Below are 22,186 nucleotides of genomic sequence, written 5' to 3' on the forward strand. Positions count from 1 at the left end.
AGACCTGGGTTCTGGGCTTATCTCTCTCATTAGTTACTTCATCACCTGAGCCAGCTGCCTCACGTTCTGGCATTTTAGATACCCTCATAAGTAAAATGACTGTTGTTGGATCAGCTGATGTCCCCCACACGCCCACTCTCCTACCCACCTGGGCTGTCTAGTGGTGATGCTGTGCAGCTTTGTTTTATATTTACCTAAAGAAGTACAACCGTGACTGCCAATACCTCCTGCTGTGGCCAAAGCACTGCTCTGAGACTTGGCCTGCAGGCTGCTCTTGAAGACCGCCTCTCTCCTGGAGCATCTGAGGAGTTCCATTCTGTGTCAAGTTTCCCCCCACCTGCAGTCTCACCATAGCAAATGCGATTCCTGTGACATTTCAGTAGCTGGGCCCTTTGAAGCCAGGATAGCGGCTTGAAGCAGAGATGCTCCTAAATGTGGTCCAAGGGTGGTCCCCAGACCAGCAGAATCCATATCACCTGGAATTGTTAGAAATACAGATTCTTGGAACCTAGATCAGACCTAGGGAGTTAAAAATTCTAGCCAGAAATCTATGTTGTAACTAACAAGCCCTCCCTGAGGATTGTGATGCTGAAGTTTGGGAACCCCTGGCTTGGAGTATCTTGCTCTCTGGTAAGTGTGGTGTCAAAGCAGTTCAGTGGGTTGCTACTTAACACAACTGGGCCCTAGTCCAGTCAAGTAGTTCTCACACCCCCAATCCCCATTGAACCGTCTTCTTTAGCCACTTCTTAGAAGCCCTTTTCTTTCACATGCTAAGGAAGGACTAAGATTCTGTAGCAAAAAGGTGACCTTCAAGAGTTAATGAACAGGCTGGGCACGGTGGCTCATGCCTGTAATCCCAGCACCTTGGGAGGCGAGGCGGGCAGATCACCTGAGGTCAGGAGTTTGAGGCCAGCCTGGTGAACATACAGTGAAATTCCGTCTATACGAAAAAAATACAAAACTTAGCCAAGCATGGTGGTGCATGCCTGTAGTCCCAGCTACTCAGGAGGCTGAGGCAGGAGAATCACTTGAACCCAGAGGGCGGAGGTTGCAGTGAGCTGAGATCACACCAGTGCACCCCAGCCTGGGTGACAGAGCAAAACTCCATCTCTAAGATTAAAAAAAATAAAAAAAAGAGTTAGTGAACCAGGTTGGGTGCAGAGGCTCACACCTGTAATCCTAGCATTTTGGGAGGCCGTGGTGGGTGGATGACTTCAGCCCAAGAGTAAGAGGTCAGCCTGGGGAACATGGCAAAATCCGTATCTAGTAAAAATTTAAAAATTAATCAGGTATGGCGGTGCATGCCTATAGTCCCAGCTACTCTGGAGGCTGAGGTGGGAGGATAACCTGAGCCCAGAAAGTGGAAGTTGCAGTGAGCTGAGATTGCACCACTGTACTCTAGCCTGGGTGACAGAGCAAGACCCTGTCTCAAAAAAAGAAAAATCCTGTGTGTTGAAGAATCCAGGCCTCTGTGGCTCAGCAAAGGTAGGTGACTGGAGAGAGGACTGTTACCTAAATGGTGTGGTGGCAATGACCTGTGGTCCCAGCTGCTCACGAACCCGAGGTAGGAGGATTACCTGAGCCCAGGAAGTCAAGGCTGCAGTGAGCCATGATGTTGCCACTGCCTGAGTGACAGGAGTGAGACCCTGTCTTAAAAAAAAAAAAAAAAAAAAAAAAGCCAGGCACAGTGGCTCACACCTGTAATCCCAGCACTTTGGAAGGCCGAGGCAGGCAGATCACTTGAGGTCAGGAGTTCAAGACCAGCCACGGCCAACATGGTGAAACCCCATCTCTACTAAAATATAAAAGTCAGCCAGGCGTGGTGACACACATCTGTAGTCCCAGCTACTTAGGAGATTGAGGTAAGAGAATGGCTTGAACCCAGGAGGCAGAGGTTACAGTGAGCCAAGATAGAGTCGCTGCACTCTAGCCTGGGCAACAGAGGGAGACTCCATCTCAAAAAAAAAAAAAAAAAAAAAAAAAAAAAAGTTAATGCACATGAGAATCTGACCTAAGAAGGCTTCTGTGTTAATATTCTAGTCTCTCCTCCACACAAGAGTCAACAGGAAGTGGTATTAGCTTCTGATTTTGATATTGGCCACCTGACCAAATACAGTAAGAAGAAACCTAATGCAGCATTTCCCTGAATTTCTGCAAAACTGATGCACAGAAAGCTTTCAAGGATCTAAGGTCTGCTGGTAGCTGAACATACACAGATCAATGGGGCAGCCTAGAGGCCAAGGTGCTGCAGCGGTTCTTCGTGACTCTGAGTCAGGCGCTGTCTTGACCAACCGGTTGTGTGATTCCAGAAGCCTTCTTTCACCTGAAAAGGCCTCCTTGGCCTCACCCATACAGTAGAGGTTGCACATCGTCTCCAGGGCTTATTTCATTTCTACCCACTGTTTTTGTTTAGTAATGATGCCTTGCAGTCCTAATGATCTTGGAATCAAGAACGGCGACTAGGGAACTTCAAAATGGAAAGAGAGGCTGAGCGTGGTGGCTCATGCCTATGATCCCAGCACTTCAGGAGGCCAAGGCGGGCAGATCACTTGAAGTCAGGAGTTCGAAACCAGCCTGGCCAACATGGTGAAACCCTGTCTCTGCTAAAAAAAAAAAAAAAAATTAGCCGGGCATTGTGGTACATGCCTATAATCGCAGCTACTCCGGAGGCTGAGGCAGGAGAATTGCTCGAACCCAGGAAGCGGAGGTTGTGGTGAGCTGAGATTGCACCACTGCGCTCCAGCCTGGACAACAGAGTGAGACTCCATCTCAAAAAAAAAAAAAAAGAGGAAAGAGAGTAGGATGGCTGAACCATGATGCAGTAGCAATGCTTCTTATTTGAGCACCTTGCTAGACTATGTGTGCTGCAGACTGTGTTCATGATTCCGAATCCCAAATACAACTCTCCTAGAGTTGTATTTAGTCTCTCAGACTAGACTCTAGACTGATTTGGCTCATTTGGTTGTCTTGGACACGTTCTAATGCTGAAGGGGACAGTAGTCCTTTCTAGAAGATAGTTGGTCTCCAAATGCACACCTCTGCGTAGTCTGAATCCTAAAGTTATAGCTTGAGCCAATTAAAGTGGCTTCTCATTTTTCTCTCACTCTGATCTCAAGGAGCCCTTTTTCCTCTAGTAATCTAGACCTTCCTCTTCCTATCACAGTCTCAAGGATTGTGCCCCCAAAGCAGATACAAAGCCCTGTCTACCCCTTCTCCTTCCCCTGAGGCAGAGCTTTATCGAAGGTTTCTCTTGGTAAACGTTAGCTTTCTGAACTGAGGGCCGTCTTTTTATTTTTTCCCTCTTAAGCCCATTGCATAACAATCTCTTGTTGTAATCTTTTGCCGAACACTGCTTTCCTTACTGTCAGAGGTTACTACAGGGGTTTGAACAGGTAACTTCTACCTTTGAACTTCTATTGCGACAGATTCAAAGGTTCCAGGGGAGTGTGTTGGCCACTCTCAGGACAGTACACAGTAACTTCGGGTGTGTCCCAGTCAGTCCCAGGAGCTGTGGAAAGAGTAGAAGTGCCTGAATGTGGTGCTGAATCAGTACAGCCAGCTGTGAGGGGAGCGCTTCCTCGACCCGGGAAGGAAGAGTCTTCTTCCAAGGTAAGCTGCAATGGTACTACCTGCTCTATATTGAATATATCTGTGAGATAGTAGGGAGGGGGGTGGTGTGGGGAAAGAAAGTGGGATTTCTTACTCTCAGCCTAAGGCTCTTTTATAATATGAAATTACATTTAGTTGAATAGTAATCTCAGCTGACTTGTGTGGGAGGCAAAGAAAAAAATCCGTTGGAAAGGGGGTGGAGATACATGAGCTGTCCAAATGCTAGCAGGGGATGGAATTGGGAGGGAACACTGATTTTGCTAAGTGTACTAAAGCACACAAAGCCAGAACGTGGGTCTCCTTCATCTTCCATTGAGAAGTTTCTGTCTCAGTGTAGTTAGAAGGATCATGTGTCAGCTGCTGACGGCAGAGAGTCCCATTTGGCAGAGAGAGAGGAAAGGAATCAGCAGATATTCAATTAGGTGCTGGGGACTGTTCTGGGTAGATGATGTACGTTACTTCATTGGTGTATCTCCTCCTGTAAAGCAGGTGGTATCATTCCCATTTCACAGATGCATAGTGTGTCTCCAGGCTGTTAAACAGCATGGCCTAAGCTACGTAGCTCAAAGGTGGTGTGGCTAGAATTTGAGTCTTGTTTGGTCAGTTTCCACAGCCTGCCCAACAACGCAGAATTCTTGTGGGTTGCCAAAACTTCTAGTTACCCCCTGAAATCCTGAGGGTGTCACTCATGTGCACAGAGGATTGATAGGAATACAACTGATGGACCTTTAGAATGAGTCAACCTTCCTGAACTTGAGCATTTTTATTGGTGGAGGTCAATTAAAAATCAATAAATATGTATCTTCTCCTAGCCCTGAGCCCTTTGGTGAAGGAAGACAGCACCCGGTGAAGGGCCCAGAGGTATTAGCGTGGCTGAGATTCAACACCCACTCTGCCATCCTCTGCTCTCCTCTAGAGGAAGTTGCCTCTTGGGGTGCTGAGTTCCTGAAACTAAGCAAAAGCCAAGTGCTCCTCCAGTCGTGAGATGAGCTGGAGGATGGAATGCCACGGGCACCCCTTCATCTCCCAGCCCTTCATCTTTCTTCCATGTCCAAAGGCGGCTCCCCGGAGGCCAAGGGCTCAGCTCTTGTGTTCTCTGAGATTGTGGCACAGCTCACCCTGGCTTCCTTAGTTGGAAGCTCTTAAGACCCAGCTCTGTAGAAGGAACGAACCCTAATCTAGCTCCAGCAAAGAGCCAGGATCAGGCTGAATTTCCTGTGAGCCTTCGTGGGGGATTGAGGAGAAAGTGCTGCTTCATTCTGAGATATCTGTGAGGTGGGGAAGGGGCAGGAAAATTTGTTATTTCTGCTTCCTAATCTGCGAATGGCAGCTCCAGGGCCCACCTGTGGCCACAGCCTTAGGCAGATCAAAAATGAGACTAATACAGGTCCTGGTAATACTGGGGGTGACCAAGGCAGCGGAATCGATTTTTAAGTTAAGTTTTGAGGTGTGAATGTGTCAGAGGGAAAGAAATCATGCCAACTGAACGACTCACAGCCCTGTCATTCTTGACTTGCTTGTTTGTTTTCTTGGCTTTGCCAGAACAGCTTCAGGGACCAAAGCAGGCAGCTCTGGTGACTGGAGAGATGGGGTGAAAGGTCTTGGTGTGGGTCTGAGGGCTGAGGTACCCTCTAGCCAGACTTTCCTGTCCTCCAAATCCAGCAGGGAACAGCGCCACTTCTGCCTTTGTGAGGCTTCTGATCTGAGGGGCACCTCAAGTTATTTTAGTTTGTTTTTTTTCATCTTAGTTGAAAGGTGATTGGCCACAGGAGGACAGGGTAAATTGTGTTGAGGCAAGCTGGCTTTTGTATCGGCCCTTAGGGGCTGAGGTGAAAGGCTTTGACACTGAGCCAGGGTAGCTTTGGCAGCTTCTCCCGTCCTGGTCAGAACAGTTCCACTTTCAGTTGTGAAAAAAAAAAAAAAAAAAAAATTAAAACCAGGAAGTGAAGTCCCTGAGCACGTTAGAAAGCCTGACATGGCCTGACTCGGCACAGCTCAGAGCAGGGCAGAACTAGAGACGCTCTGGGCCGGACTTCTGCCCGCATGGATGTTCTGAAGCCACCCTGTCTCTGGAGGAACCGGGAGTGAGGGAAGAAGGACAGGGACTTGTGTGGCAGGAAGAACTTGGAGCCGGGAAGTCCCTGTTGGCTAGAAGCACTGAGAGATGTGGCCCCCTCCCAGGGTAAGGGGACCATCGAGGGGCTGTTATTCAGCAAGGGGGTCTTGTGAGGGTGTGACAGAGGCCAAGGGGGCATCCTGACCCCCAACTTTCGTGAAGCGACTTAGAATCAAGGGCCGGCTGAGTTCTACGGGCACACCATGCTCTCTCCCTCCTGGTCTCAGGCATGCCTTCAGATCCTGTGTCAGGAGGAGCAAGGGGAAGGAAGGATGTGGGGCATGCTTTCCCCCAGCTCTCTTGGGGGAGGTGAACCACAACAGAGACCTCTTTTTGTGGGTCTGAGCAGCCGGCATAGCTCCCCTGAGGTGGGCTGGGGGTTTGCCCTCAATTTTATGTTGGATAAGACTGATGAATGAGACCCATGGGGTGGGAGAGACAGATGAATGGAGTTGAGTGTATTTTAGGAAGCAGGGTCACAGGTTAAGTATCAGGTACTGCTTAATTCCTAACTACTTCCTTCCTGATGCCCACTGCCTGAGGGTCCTAAGGTGAACCTCAGAGACCCTCAGGGAGTAAGCACTAGAAAGAGACTCTACCGCCGGGGCTTGGTACCTTCTGAGATATCAACCTTTTTTTGGTGGTCTGAAAGGTAGGATGGAATCTGTAGCTCCAATGTGTAGGTGATTGGTATTCTATATCAGAGGCAGAGTCTTAAAAAATAACATTAAGGCCAGGCGCAGTGACTCACACCTGTAATCCCAGAACTCTGGGAGGCCGAGGCAGGTGGATCACCTGAAGTCAGGAGTTAGAGACCAGCCTGGCCAACAGGGAGAAACCCCATCTCTACTGAAAATACAAAAAGTAGCCGGGTGTGGTGGCATACGCCTGTAATCCCAGCAACTCAGGAGGCAGGACAATTGCTCGAACCTGGGAGGCGGAGGTTGCAGTGAGCTGGGATGGTGCCACTGCACTCCAGTTTGGACGACAGAGTGAGACTCTGGCTCAAAAACAACAAACAAACAAAAATACATTGAAAACTGACTTGGTTTTTTTTGTTTGTTTGTTTATTTCTCCCTCCATATTCTGATATGGAGTCACTCCGTGGTAGTCCCCTCCGACTGATCAGTATTTGAGGTTAAACACAGAACATGTCTTGAAAGAGGCATGGTGTAAAATTTTGTAGGCATCTTTTGTGTATTTGGCATAATAAAAGGAACAAAAACCTAAATAAAACAAGAAGTATAAATGCAAATGCTTATAGGACAGGCAGTAATAAACAGAAGTAGAGTAGATGGTGTGTAATAAGATGCTAATGGTGGAAACTTTAGCAAAATTCAGAGCAGTCATACCCCAGATAAATGCATTCAAATTTAATTATTAAAAAAAGAAAACACCTTTAAATCCAGATCAAACAGAATGTTTCAGCCTGGCCTGACCTAAAATAGTCTCTCCCAGGCTATATTATAATTTCTTGAGGGCAAAGACACCAACAACAGTATCAGTGTGTCATTGCATACTAACCATCCACCTACAGTGAGACCACAGATACTACAAGGAGGTTGGAGATGGGGAAGGAGAGAGAAATGAATGTAGAGAGGGAAGATGAGGCCAGGGAAGTACCAGTACATAGGTACTCTTATATTTAATCAAGACAATCTTCTTCTTCTTTTTTTTTTTTTTTTTTTTTTTAGAATGAGCCTTGCTCTGTCACCTAGGCTCCCAGGCTTGAGGGCAGTGGCAACATCTCGGTTCACTGCAACCTCCGCCTCCCCGGTTCAAGCGATTCTCCTGCCTCAGCCTCCTGAATAGCTGGGATTATGGGCATGCGCCACCACGCCCAACTAGTTTTTGTATTTTTAGTAGAGACGGGGTTTCACCATATTGGCCAAGCTGGTCTCAAACTCCTGACCTCAAGTGATCTGCCTGCCTAGGCCTCCCAAAGTGCTGGGATTACAGGTGTGAGCCACTGCACCTGGCCTACAGGATTTGCCAACTTTTTAGAAACCAGAAATACAGTGTCTGCTCCTGTCTGTCTCTCATATGCCTCCTCAGCAGATGGGCAGACCCTCAGCTGGAGTGCAGCCAGAGGTGACTTTTGTGCCTGACAGCACCCAGCAAGGGTGAGGCAACCCCCGCAGCAGTGAGTCCAGCCATCACTGCTTATCACATTCTGCTGGAAATGCGTCTGGGTCTATTTCTCCGTTGTATGTCCACACATCCTGAGTTCGGAAAGGGACTCTCTCACCAACTTGTCCCCCTGGCACAGGGCCTGACACTTCCCAGGTTCTCAACTCATTGTTTGAATAAATACATGAGATCTGGAGTTTGGAAGGTCAGACAGCCCATGCACTGCTGTGGTCAGGCCATAATATCAGCCTTCTTTGGGGGGAGCTGGTGGATCTCCCAGTCTTCATGGATTATTCTATTCTAAGAGTTGTGAGGTTGCGAGTGGCTCAAGTTGAGGATGTGGGGGCTAGGGGAAAGCTAGGTCAGAGACAGGCCATGGTTCCTACAACTAGAAGTGCTCTGTTTAAATAGAAAAGAGGGCTTGTTGGCTGGGCGCAGTGGCTCACCTGTAATCCCAGCACTTTGGGAGGCCTAGGATCAGGAGTTTGAGACCAGCCTGGCCAACATGGTGAAACCCCATCTCTGCTAAAAATACAAAAACTAGCTGGGCATGGTGGTGGTCACCTGTAATCCCAGCTACTTGGGAGGCTGAGGCAGGAGAATCGCTTGAACCCAGGAGGCGGAGGTTGCAGTGAGCTGAGATCTCGCCACTGCACTCCAGCCTGAGTGACAAGAGTGAAACTCCATCTCAAAAAAAAAAAAAAGGAAAAAAAGAAAAAAGAAACAAGGGGCTTCTTAAGACCTTTGCACAGAAGTGGAGGGGCAGTAATGGTTCAAGACCGTGATCGTCTCTTTTCTTTTGGGACATCTCATAATAGAACATCTGATATTGGCAAGGATGTGAAAACTGAGGAAAAGGGAAGGACAAGGGAGTTAGACTTGATTGAGGACTTCCTATGTGCCTGACAGCATACCAGCAGTTCTATACACAGCATCTCCTTTAAGTAGTGATTTTCACCTGCTCCTTCTGCGTACAGTGGCGGGGAACCGATGCTCAGTGACTTTAAGTAACTATCCCCAGGGCTACACATGTAGTAAGTGAGGAGCTGTTGCTCTGGTACCTGGACGGGCATGACCTTGAAAGGTTGTCCCTGGAAATGACACCATTGACAAGAAAGCTTGTTGCCTGCACTATGAAACTGTTGATCCTTGACCACTGGTTGTGACAGGCAGTGCAAGGGCTGATTCTGCAGAGAACCAACGCAAGAAGTCCGCTTTCCCAACCTCTTGCCTCACCCTGGCACAGGTGACGGGGTCCTAGCACTTTGTCCAGCCTATCTTTTTACAGACCCCCTTATCAGATCCAGTGGATTTCTGACACTACTTCCTCTTACCCCAGTTCTCTCATAATATACTTGGTCAGCAGGCCTGGGATGCCCTTTGGGGGTGTCACCCATACAAGTTGTCCCAGGGTCAGGATTTGGACTGTGACTCACTTCAAGCCCAGTGGTGGATCAAGGTTGACTCTATTGACCTGAGCTCCTGTGGGATTTGTCACTTCTGGGGTCACATCCTGTGGGTGACTCAACTATCCTATGCTATCTTAACGGACTGACTTAAGAGGCTCTTGGTATTTGACTTAACATGACATTTCCTGATAAATGCTACTCAGCTCAACTGGCCAAGGCCTGGCCCCACCCAGGCTCTTTGGAGTATGTGAAGGCAATGGCTCCAGTGGTGCTGTGTCTGCACTGGGCCCCATGCACCATCTCATTCATCCTTGAAGAGTTTTTCTTTCCCCCGCCCCTTTTAACTACAGATGGACCCTCCACTTCCAGCAGAAATACCTCTTCACCATTTACCTCCCCTAAACGTCCCACTTGCCCCACTTTAGTGCCTCTAGCACATCTGGCCATTCCCCTTCTCCACTTCCACTTGGCTCCATCCAACCTAATGAGATGATTGGTCTCTCCATGAGGAAAGTAGATAGAGAGACACAGACAACAGTTGAGAAAGATGGTTTGGTGGCAGGGCCACTGGCTGGAATCATAGTTGAGATCTTACTAGACATCAGCTTGATTGGTAGAACTGTCATCCTTTTTTTTTTTTTTTAAGACAGGTCTCACTCTTGTCACTCTGCACATCCAGGCTCCCAGGCTGGAGTACAGTGGCGGGATCATGGATCACTGCAACCTTGACCTCCCAGGCTCAACAGTCCTCCTACCTCATTCTCCTGAGTACCTGGGACTATAGGCATGCCCAGCTAAATTTTTTATTTTTGTAAAGATGGGGTCACACTATGTTGCCCAGGCTGGTCTCGAACTCCTGGCCTCAAACGATCCTCCAGCCTCAGCCTCCCAAAGTGCTGAGATCACAGGGATGGACCATCATGTCTGGCCAGATCATCATCTTTGCCCCTGGAAAAGAGACAATTGGCAGTAAAGCCAAGGGATCAAGGATCACACATCTTTGAGGTTCTAGTGTTCCATCAGCCGTCTTAATGTGCTCCAGTCTGCACTGGCCTCTTCCTCCTTCAAACCCATGAGCTCACTGCACACACTGAAGCATTCTGTAAGAGTTTCTAGGACTAGATAGACCCATAAGTACCCAGATGGCAGGAACTATATCAGCCAAGTGTTTGTCCCTCAGCACATGGCACAGTGCTGAATAGGCAGGTCCACAATTTTTGTTTACTTTGCTGAAAATAAATGTGTAGGCTGGGTACAGTGGCTCACACCTGTAATCCCAGCACTTTGGGAGGCCAAGGCGGGTAGATCACTTGAGGTCACAGTTCGAGACCAGCCTGACCAACATGGTGAAACCCCCTCTACTAAAAATACAAAACTTAGCCAGGTGTGGTGATGCACACTTGTAATCCCAGCTACTCAGGAGGCTGAGGTAGGAGAATTGCTTGAGCCCTGGAGGCAGAGGTTGCAGTGAACTGAGATCGTACCACTGCACTCCAGCCTGGGTGACAGAGTGAGACTGTCTCAAAAAAAAAAAAAAAAAGAGGCCAGGTGTGGTGGCTCACGCCTGTAATCTTAGCACTTTGCGAGGTCGAGGTGGGCAGATCATGAGGTCAGGAGTTTAAGACCAGACTGGTCAATATGGCGAAACCCAGTCTCTACTAAAAATACAAAAATTAGCTGGGCATGGTGGCGTGTGCCTGTAGTCCCAGCTACTCAAGAGGCTGAGGCAAAAGAATCGCTTGACTCTGTCTCAAAAAATAAATAAATAAATAATTTTTTAAAAATCGTATAAATAAGTTAAAAGTGCAGAGGGTAAATGTATCCCTTGCCACACACACACTTCTCCAGCCCACCAGGTGCTGCCAAAGTTGGGCACATCCCATAGAGCACTGGTCTCAAAAGCATCATGACTGCCTGGGGAATTGGCTTAATCTTCTACTGGACCAGAAGTTCTGAGCATGTTTTCCTGTGCTAAACACACTGCCTGGCACACAGTAGGTGCTTGAATACCCAAATGGATGCATTATGAGGGAACCCTGACCTCACTCAGATTGGGTTGCTTAGTGTTGCCCTTCTCGTGGCATGAAGCCCCTGGCTGTGGCATTCCTGAGGAAGACTCTGCCGACCCTGCCCTGCTCTGTGCATAGGAGCATGTTCTGTTCCTTATGGGATTGAACACTGCAGACTTTCCTTCAGCAGACTCTCCTCGCTAGTTGCCTTTCTGTCAAATTGTGCCAATGGTGAGTAAAAGGTGAAAGTGGTTTGGTAACAGCAGCTTCCCACGGTGTCTCAGGTGCCACGCTAGGTGCAGTGGAATCCACAGGTGAGGATGGTCACTATGTGCGTGAGTCTATAGTACGTGAGTCTATATTCTATAGGAATAGACCTCACAGCACAGGGAGGTCTATTGACACACAGACGTCCATGAGTCACTGGAAGCCTCACTGGGACCCAAACCTGAGGAAAGGGCTTATTCTGTTCCACCTCTCCTAACTCTTCGGAGCTCTGGGTCCTGTAGCTTTTCCTGTGCAATTCAGCAGCAAAGATCTCACCAGTGGATCTGCATCAAATGCCCTAATGATTTATTTATGGTATGCTTGCCTATGGTCCAGGACACCTGTCTGAAACCTAGACTCTTAACGCTTTCTCTGCCAGCTGTCTTACACATTGGGACGGTTAGATGCCATCTAACAATTGGGCTTGGAAGAGAGATATGAGAGGTTATTATCACTTACCTTTTAAAAAATTATCTAAGCAATCAAATTGAATCTTTCCATGGTGTGGAAACGACTACTTAGCTACCACCTGGTGTTTTAATAGGGCTCCCTTTGGTAATGCTGTTTCCCTGCTCTATCCACCACATCTCTGTGGAGATGATAAGAAGGACCTTCCCCGCTGGGTGCCACGGCTCATGCCTGTAACCCCAGAACTTTAGGAGGCTGAGACAGGTGGATCGCTTGAGCCCAGGGGTTCAAGGCCAGGCTGGGCAACTTAGGGAGACCCCATCTCTACAAAAAACTTAAAAATTAGCCGAGTGTGGTGGTGCACACCTGTAGTCTCAGATACTTGGAAGGCTGAGGTAGATCACTTAAGCCTGGGAAGTTAATGCTGCAGTGAGCTGAGCATGGGAGGATGGGGTTGCCATGAGCTGTGATAGCATCACTGCATTCCAGCCCGAGCAACAAAGTAAATACATAAATAAATAAAATAAGGCCCTTCCCATCTGCCTGGGGCCGTGGCTATTATAAGACAGTGGCTTAAGCATCCATGCACGCTGGTGAGTGGCTGGGAAATTATCAGCAGGCTGTAGGTCAGGATCTCAGACCATCCTTCCTTCTTAGCTACTTGGAATGAACATTGAAAGACACACTTTCAGGGCCGCTCGGCCCTGTGACTCAGCGTTCACCTTTGCTCTGGTTTCTTATCGGCTAGGGAAATGGATGAAAAAGGTTTCCACCCACAGAGCTGCTGTCCAGCTGGATTACTTAGCGGCTGAGAAGCATTTTACACAACATGAGGGCTTGGAAGAGGCTGTGTGTCGAATGTAGTTTCGGTAGTGGGAGAGCCACGCTTGTAGAAACAAAGCTGAGGTATATGCTTAGGTGCATTCATGTGAAATGCCACCAACCAAGGTGGTAGGATTTTCTAAATTAGCTGCCTGTGTTGGAGGTGGGATTATATGGAGCTGTTCATTTTATTCTTTTCTTTTTTTTGAGCATGAATATTTCAGAAGAAACAGTACACGTCAAGTGTTACCTTCCCAGTGAGACTACTCTAAACCTCCCTAATTAAAACTCATCTGCTGGATGCAGTGGTTCATGCCTGTAATCCCAACACTTTGGGAGGCTGAGGCAGGTGGATCACTTGATACCAGGAGCTCAAGTCCAGCCTGGACAACATGGCAAAAACTGTCTCTACTAAAAATACAAGAATTAGCCAGGCATACATCCGTAATCCCAGCTACTTGGAAGGCTGAGGCATGAGAATCGCTTGAACCCAGGAGGCAGAGGTTGCAGTGAGCTGAGATCACACCACTGCGTTCCAGCCCGGGCAACAGAGCGAGACACTGTCTCAATAAATAAATAAATAAATAAATAAATAAAACCAATAAAAACTCATCTCCCTGCTATATTCCCAATTCTCTTTCCCTGCTCTTGTTGCTTTTGTTGTTCCGTAGTCCTATATAATCTAGTTATTGCTCAGGCTTGTTGTCAAACTCCCCAATATAATTCAACCTCACGAGGGCAGGGTTTTCCCTGCTGTATCCCCAGCACCTGGCACAATACCACATATACAGCCCAGTCTTTGAGTAACTTTTGGCTGAATGATGGAGTAGCCAAGACTTTCAAGAAATCCAGTCATGAGTCCTCCTCTGCCATCTGTCTTTTTCTTGTTTTTTTGTTTTGTTTTGTCGTTTTGTTTTTGAGACAGGGTCTTGCTCTGTTGCCCTGGCTGGAGTGCAGTGGCACAGTTACAGCTCACTGCAGCCTTGACCTCCCTGGCTCAAGTGATCCTCCCACCTCAGGCTCCCAAGTAGCTGGGACTATAGGCATGCACCACAAAGCCAGGCTAATTTTTGTAATTTTTGTAGAGACAGGGCCTCACCGTGTTCCCCAGACTGGTCTCAAACTCCTGAGATCAAGCAATACATCCACCTCAGCCTTCCAAAGTACTGGGATTTTAGACGTAAGCCACCGCACCCGACCTCCATCTCTCTTTTTCTGTGAGGATTATCTTTTCAGAAACACAAATGCGTACATAATTCATTGCAATTGAGAAGATAATGTACACACTGTCCAAATATTTTTTTCTTTCTCCCTGGCAGCACATCATAAGTTCTTTTCATGTTATTACCTACAGATCGACTTTCTTTTTTAAAATACCTGGCCAGAATTCCATTGTGTGGAAGTATTATAATTTGTTTCATTATTCTGCTATCAAGGAAGGCTTTCCTAGGCTTTTGGATTAGCCTATATGGAAAAAAGTCCAGTAGACTGTCCCCCAGGGAAAGCTATTCTCAGCTACCCAAGCTATTTAAAATGATACAAAATCCAAAGGGTCAACAATTCTATAGCTTTAATGATGATAAATATAATAGCTAAATACATGAACCTATGTGCCAGGCATGGTTCTAAGCACTTTATATATCCATTAACTCTTTTAATCATGGTGACAGCCTTAGAAGGGAGATAACATTATTGTCATTTTGTAGATGAGAAACCACAGAGAATTAAATTATAAAGAAAATGACCAAGAAGAGCTTGAGCCCAACTAGTCTGAGCCAACATTCTTAACCTGTACTTTACATGTCGTTTGTGATGTAGTTTATTGATCTGATGTCTTTCTATGAGATAAGTAGATAGCAGAATTACTAGGTGAAAGGGCATACATTTTATGATGTGGTAGAGGGCAATGGGGACTTCTCTAAGAGATGGCACCAAATGTACATTTCCACAATTCATGTTGCATTTCTCACTGTTTCATCCCTGGAATCTGATGCACGGGGGAAAGTCATGTCATTTAAATTTGCATTCTTAAGAACTGTAAGCAAAGTTGAATGTCTTTCCCTAATTGTAAGTAACTTGCTTGTTTTGCTGTGAACGTTCAGGACATCCCCTCTGCCCTTGCCTTACTGGGTTGAATTTTGTTTTTCATTGACTTTTGAGTTTCTTATTAAAGAAATTAACTCTTAGCCTGTCTGAGGGGTTTGATGTCATTTTTCCTCAAGTGTCTTTGTCTCTGGTATCTTTTCTGTGGGGGAAGTTTTTATTTTTATATAATCAAACTTGTCAACATTTCTGTTTATAGATTTTAGGTGTTATGTCTGTCTTGGGTCTTCTCTGTGCCAAATTATAAGAGAAAAATCTCTCCATGCTTTTTCACTCCAACTATTCTTACGGTTTTCATTGTTTTATACTTAAGTCTTTGACCTATCTTCAACTTATTTTTGTTGTAGGAATAAGAGAGTAGACAGCTTAATGTATTCTCTCCGAATGGCTAACCAGTTGTCTCAGTATATTTATTTTAAGTGAAAAAAAACTATTTTGATTTGAAATGCAGTTTAGTACATGATAATAGCATCTACTGGGCATGTTTCAGGATGATTTTATTAAATAGGTTTGTCTACTCATGACCAATAGAAAACTCCTATAGCTGTTTTGTTTTGTTTTGTTTTGTTTTTTGAGGCAGAGTCTGGCTCTGTTGCCCATGCTGGAGTGCAGTGGTGCAATCTTGGCTCACTGCAACCTCCACTTCCTGGGTTCAAGCAATTCTCCTGCCTCAGCCTCCCAAGTAGCTGAGCTTATAAGCGCATGCCACCACGCCCAATTAATTTTTGTATTTTGAGTAGGCACAGGGTTTCACCATGTTGGTCAGGCTGGTCTTGAACTCCTGACCTCAAGTGACCTGCTCGCCTCGGCCTTCCAAAGTGCTGGGATTATAGGCATGAGCCACTGCGCCGGACCAGAAAACTCCTATAGCTCTATAGTAAGTATTTAAATTTGGTAATGATTACTGCACTGCTACCTACCCAATTCTTGCTATTTTTCAAAATTGTTTCACTCTTTGTTAAGTTTTATTTTTTTCTGGATGTACTTTATAATTGGCATTTTAGTTCCCAAGAAAGTCTTCATTAGGGTTGCATTAAATGTATAGATACCTTTAAGGTGACAGGAACCTTGAATATTTCAGGTATGTCTTTCCATTTTTCTAGCCTTCTTAGGTACTTCAGATCTAAACTTTTAAAATAGAGGTTTTACACATTTATTCTTATATACAATATTGTGAATAGCATCTTTTTCATGACTTCTAAATTAGTTATTTGTATAAAATAAAGGAAAACTATTAACTTTCTACATACCAATGTTAGTAACTGGCCACCTCTGAATTATCTCGGTAATTATAAAAATGAAATGTACTAATTACCTCTTATTTCCTTAGAGGGTTTTTAGAATTTCTCCTCTCAGTTCTTTTTTTAAGTTTTGTTTTGTTTTTTAATTGGGAGAGATGACCACAGATTTTTATCTCAGATCTGAATGTTGACCCTTTGGATTTTGAATCATTTTAAGTAGCTTGGGTAGCTGAGAATAGCTTCCCTTGGGGGACAATCTACTGGGCTTTTTCCATATGATGCTTTTCTCTGACTGAGTTTTGTGAAACAGGATCATTGTCTCAAATCACCTCATCTGTCATTTCCCTAGTAGAAGAAATCTACTTGTGATACAGGAAAGCAAACTAGTTTAAGAAAATATTTTTTAAAAGCCTTTCATCCCGGGGCTCTGAGGAAATTGGGTGAAGGATCTTGCAACTGAACACACACCTGGTTCACGTTCATAGCGTATAAAGGAAAAGGTTATCAGACCTTTCCAGGTGTGCTCATGATGCTAATGGTTTGTAATTTCATGTTGACCTTTTGTCATTACTTTTGGGTTTGTCTAGAAATACTGACTCTGTAGTCAAGGACTGAGAGAGAGGTTTCCTAGGTTGAGGGTGGCAGGAATGCAGAAAAAATGATTTTGGAAGCTGGGTTAGAAATGGAAAGGCCAGCTCAAAAAGCAAAACTTTCATATACAGCCTCCTAAATAACAAACAGGTGCCTCTGGAGTCATAAGTTGTAAAGACTTTTGACATGGTCTCTAGGAGAGAGTAGGTTTTCCTAGTATGGAAAAATGTGTTAACTAATTCGGTGTAAGAACTTGAGGATGCTGGTCTCCCTTTTAATTAGCTTTCTATCACCATAGGATGAGCCCATACATGCAAGAGAACACAGAAATCAATTAAATACAAATTAATGAAGGTAGATTTTTTTTTTTTTTTTAGTTTTCTTTTCTTTTCTTTTTTATTACACTTTATGTTCTAGGGTACATGTGCACAACGTGCAGGTTTGTTACATATGTATACATGTGCCATGTTGGTGTGCTGTACCCATTAACTCGTCATTTATATTAGGTATATCTCCTAATGCTATCCCTCCCCACTCTCCCTACCCCACAACAGGCCCTGGTGTGTGATGTTCCCCTTCCTGTGTCCAAGTGATGTCATTGTTCAATTCCCACCTATGAGTGAGAACATGCGGTGTTTGGTTTTCTGTTCTTGCGATAGTTTGCTGAGAATGATGGTTTCCAGCTGCATCCATGTCCCTACAAAGGACATGAACTCATCCTTTTTTATGGCTGCATAGTATTCCATGGTGTATATGTGCCACATTTTCTTAATCCAGTCTGTCATTGATGGACATTTGGGTTGGTTCCAAGTCTTTGCTATTGTGAATAGTGCCACAACAAACATACGTGTGCATGTGTCTTTATAGCAGCATGATTTATAATCCTTGGGGTATATACCCAGTAATGGGATGGCTGGGTCAAATGGTATTTCTAGTTCTAGATCCTTGAGGAATCGCCACACTGTCTTCCACAATAGTTGAACTAGTTTACAATCCCACCAACAGTGTAAAAGTGTTCCTATTTCTCCGCATCCTCTCCAACACCTGTTGTTTCCTGATGAAGGCAGATTTTTTAAAGCTTATCATTGCAATTTATATCTTATTATTGCACACACACAAAAAAATAGTTCTCCAGGCCTAAAAGCAAAGATAATTTGCTTTATTGTCCTTAGACTTCCAGAAACTCAAGGTAACAGAATGATTTCTTTCTTCCTTTTTTTTTTTTTTTTTTTTTGAGACAGAGTCTTGCTCTGTCACCCCCCAGGCTGGGGTGCAGTGGTGTGATCTCGGCTGACTGCAACTTCTGCCTCCCAGGTTCAAGGAATTCTTGTGCCTGAGCCTCCTGAGTAGCTGGGATTACAGGCATGCGCCACCACGCCCAGCTAACTTTTTGTATTTTTGGTAGAGACGGGGTTTCACCATGTTGGCCAGGCTGGTCTCGAATTCCTGGCCTCAAGTGATCTGCCCTCTTTGGCCTCCCAAAGTGCTGGGATTACAGGCGTGAGTCACCGCTCCTAGTCCAGTATGATTTATTTCTTGGCTGGACTTTCTACCTACTTAAACTATGTAGATAACTTCATTCCAACTCTTCTAAGCCTGGAGGAGTAGATGGATCTTGAATGGTCCTTAATGTGTGTCAGAAATACACCCCTGTCACCATCCACCATCCCTATACAATACCTTACCAAAGTATTTATTAGGGAGTAATCCTCTCCAGATTTGCCTGAATGACTTCTTATGATCTAAGATTTGGGAGTTTGAGGGTGGGGTGTTTGTACTGCAGGGAAAATGAGTTAACTGAGAGTATATGGAATAAGCAATTGTGACCTAGAAAATGTTCATTTGCTCAACAACCACTTGTTGAAACTTTTTTTATGTGCCAGGCACGGTGAGGGCATGAGAGGCATGGCAGTAAACAAAATTAACATCTCTGTTCCAAAGAGAACATCAGCTCAGTGGGCACAATGAATGATAAGGAGCTAGGACTATTTCCCAGTGAACAGTGTTGTGGAGAAGAGAACACAAAGTCCATGACACTGACTAGAAAGGAAAAGACAATATTCAATGAGTGATCAGAAACAGTGGGCCTCGGAGGAAGTGACGTTTGAGGTGAGGCCTGACTGCTCAGCAGTACACAAAAATTTCAGGTCTGGGGAAACGTTCCAGGCAAAGAGAAAATCAAATCCAGAGGCTCTGGGGTGGGAACAGACTTCAAAGAGGGTTTGAGTGGGATATACATAGGAAAAATGCAATCTTTTCAAAGATAGAGACTATCAAAAGAAAATGGTATTTAGCCAATAGGGATCGTATGAAAGATTCAGAGCAATAAACATAGTTGACCAAAAATTTAAATATTAGAGTAGAAGGAACCATGTAGGATATTTATCCAAAGAAAAGGAGACTAAATGAAGACATGCTGCCCCAAGTCCACAAAGGGAAAAAAATTCAAAGCTGAATATGGGGTGATCATAACCTAGACACCAAGAATGGTACAGGAAGCGTGCACAGAGGTGTGAAGGCAGAAGGCGTCCTTCAGCTAACTTGGGAATAAAACATGTTAGGAGCCAGGAGATGAGTGACTGTGGCTCCAGTCATCCATCCACAGGGAAGGGGAAGGCCCTGGAGTGGATCAAGGACAACGATGGTGGACAAATGGGTATCCTGGGGTCTGAGGCCAAGGCATGTCACCATCAGCACATCAAAAAGTGGAGTAAGCCTTTTGACATGGGCTGTCCTGGAGTGTGTTGTGGCTTGTTCAGCCATTTGTATATTACGTGAAACAGGAAATCCCAGATACAGCATGACAGAGCTCTCTTTCCTCTTTTCTTTACCACTGTTGTGCTTCTCCCTACCCTAGCCAGGAGTAATGTTAAAAGGAAGAGGAAATGACAGTTACGCCCACTGCTTGCAGGGGATCCTGTGGAGTGACTAAACCAGAACTGTAGTTTGAGTCACACAGGACATGTGACAAAAGGGGGTGACTTTTTTCCCCTTGTTTATTTGAACTTCCTTGGAAGTGTTAACAGATTCTAATAGTCAGAATGGTAACCAGAGCTTCCCACTCCTGTCATGGTTTGACCCAGGGGTCTCACCTTCTCTCAGGCCCTTAGTTTCTCCCCCTTAAACAGTGAGAGAGTTACATGATACAGTTGCAAATCCTCTCAGCACTAACCTTGTAAGGTTAAACATGTTTGAGTGTATTGGGCATTAAAAAGGAGACTATACACCAGGCGCAGTGGCTCACGCCTGTAATCCCAGCACTTTGGGAAGCTAAGGTGGGAAGATCACTTGAGCCCAGCAGTTCAGAACCAGCCGAGCGAGACCCCGTATCTAAAAAAATATTGTTAATTGTAAAACAATAAAAATAAAAAGAGATTATCAAGATAGTAAAAAGACAACCTACAGAATGGAAGAAAATATTGCAAATCATATCTCTGATAAGTGTTGTGTATATATACATATATGACCCAATTTTTACATGGGCAAAAGACTTGAGTAGACATTTCTTCAAAAAAGAAATACAAATGGCCAAAAAGCACATAAAAAAATGATCAACATCCTTAGTCATTAGAGAAATGCAAATCAAACCCACAATGAGATGCCACTTCACACCTATTAGAATGGCTATTTAAATAGACAAACAAACAAAAAGAAAGTAGCAGTGTTAGGGAGAATGGAATGGAGAGAAATTGGAACCCTCTTACATTGCTGGTTGGATATAAAATGGTGCAGCTACTGTGGAAAACAGTTTGGTGGTTCCTCAAAAAGTTAAATATAAAATTAGCATTGACTCAGCAATTTCTCTCCTAGTTCTACACCCTAAAGAATTGGAAAAAGATATTCCAACAAAAACTGTATAGAAATGCCCATAATAGCTCTGTTCACAATATCAAAAGTAGAAACAACCCAAATATTCATCAACTGGTAGGTTGGTAGATAGATAGATAGATCGATCGATAGATCGATAGATAGATAGAGTGTAGTCTATCCATACAATGGGATAACATTGAGCCATAAAAAGAAACGAAGTACAGACATACTACCGCATGAATGAATCTTAAAATTATACTATGTAAAAGAAGTCAGACACAAAAAGTCACATATATGGTTTCATTTATATGAAACATTTAGAATAGATAAATCCAAAGCAACAGAAAGCAGCCTAGTCCTTTCTCTAGAGGCTGGGCATTGAAGGGATTGGGAAATGACTGTTAACGTGTTCAGGATTTCTTATTTTATGGTGATGAAAATGTTTTGGAACTAAATAGATGTGATGGTTGCACAACATTGTGAATGTACTAAATACTGCCCGATTGTACATTTTAAAGTGGTTAGTTCTACATTATGTAAATTGTATCTCAATTTTTTAAAAAATTGAAGAAGGGCCGGGTGCAGTGGCTCACGCCTGTAATCCCAGCACTTTGGGAGGCCAAGGCGGGTGGATCACATGAGGTCAGGAGTTTGAGACCAGCCTGGCCAACATGGTGAAACCCTCGTCTCTACTAAAAATGCAAAAAATTAGATGGGCATGGTGCTGGGCAACTGTAATCCCAGCTACTCAGGAGACTGAGGCAGGAGAATCGCCTGAACCCGACAGGCAGAGGTTGTAGTCAGTCGAGATCACACCACTGCACTCCAGCCAGACTCTGCCTCAAAAAAAAAAAATTTTTTTTGAGGAAGGAACCATGTGAAATTCTGTGCACCTCCTACTTGAGCTGGATACCTGGTCAGTGGTAGCAAACTAAGCTATTTCCATTGACAAATACAAATAAATCCTTCCTCATTGTCTTCCTCAAATAAAATCCCTTGCCAATATAGGCAAGATACTCTCATTCTCATGAAACTGTGGCTTTGAAATGTGTAAATATCTCCCTTGTTTGTAATGAAGTGGTCAGTCTTGTTCTATTTGTGGGCAATATGATTGAAGTCTGTCTCCAAGGAGTAGTCAAACATTAACAGACCATGATCCAAATTAAACTACGAAATGTGTTCTCGTTTATCCCATGCCAGACCCTTAAAAATTTAAAATTGAGGTTTCACAAAAATGCAGTCTTCTGGGTTTTCTGGGGTGGGGGGCAGAATTCTGACAATCTGTAACCCATAGTATTGTTACTATGTGGTAACAATCACCTGAGATTGACAGCAAGTGCCCCAATGAGACTGGCCGTAGATTCTCTGTCCATTTTCTCCCCTATGTATTTCCAGTCAGGTTATTCACTCTCCTTCCTGACCCCACCCCCACGTCACCACAACTGAAAAGAAATTCAATTTTTAGACCCTAATTCAAAGACATTTTTTGCAAAGTCTCCTATTAAAGTATAAATGTGCCATCTGGAAGAAGAGGGCAGAAATCCTTAGTGCAACCATTTTTTCCTGAACAGGAGGGTGTTGGTAAGGATCTCTTAATTTGTGGGTGGGATTGAGGCAGAGGGAAAAAGCCCAGATAAAATATCACCAGTCTGGGGTGGTCATGGTGGCTCA

General features: G+C 44.8%; 1 protein-coding gene across 4 annotated transcripts in view; it reads left to right on the forward strand.

The window, feature by feature from the left end:
- Positions 1-3,493: 3,493 nt before the first annotated feature.
- ACSL5 (acyl-CoA synthetase long chain family member 5) overlaps positions 3,494-22,186 on the forward strand; it is a 54,571-nt gene continuing 35,878 nt past the window's right edge. For 2 of the 4 annotated variants that reach the window (XM_045362232.3, XM_074002703.1), the window contains exon 1: positions 3,494-3,609. The gene's annotated coding sequence lies outside the window, so the exon portion shown is untranslated. Of the gene's footprint in view, positions 3,610-5,554; positions 5,792-22,186 lie in introns of those variants that run through there. The other 2 variants (XM_045362231.3, XM_074002702.1) reach the window with 1 other exon arrangement.

Source organism: Macaca fascicularis, chromosome 9 (assembly GCF_037993035.2).
Source record: "Macaca fascicularis isolate 582-1 chromosome 9, T2T-MFA8v1.1".
In the NCBI taxonomy this organism is placed as follows: Eukaryota; Metazoa; Chordata; class Mammalia; order Primates; family Cercopithecidae; genus Macaca; species Macaca fascicularis.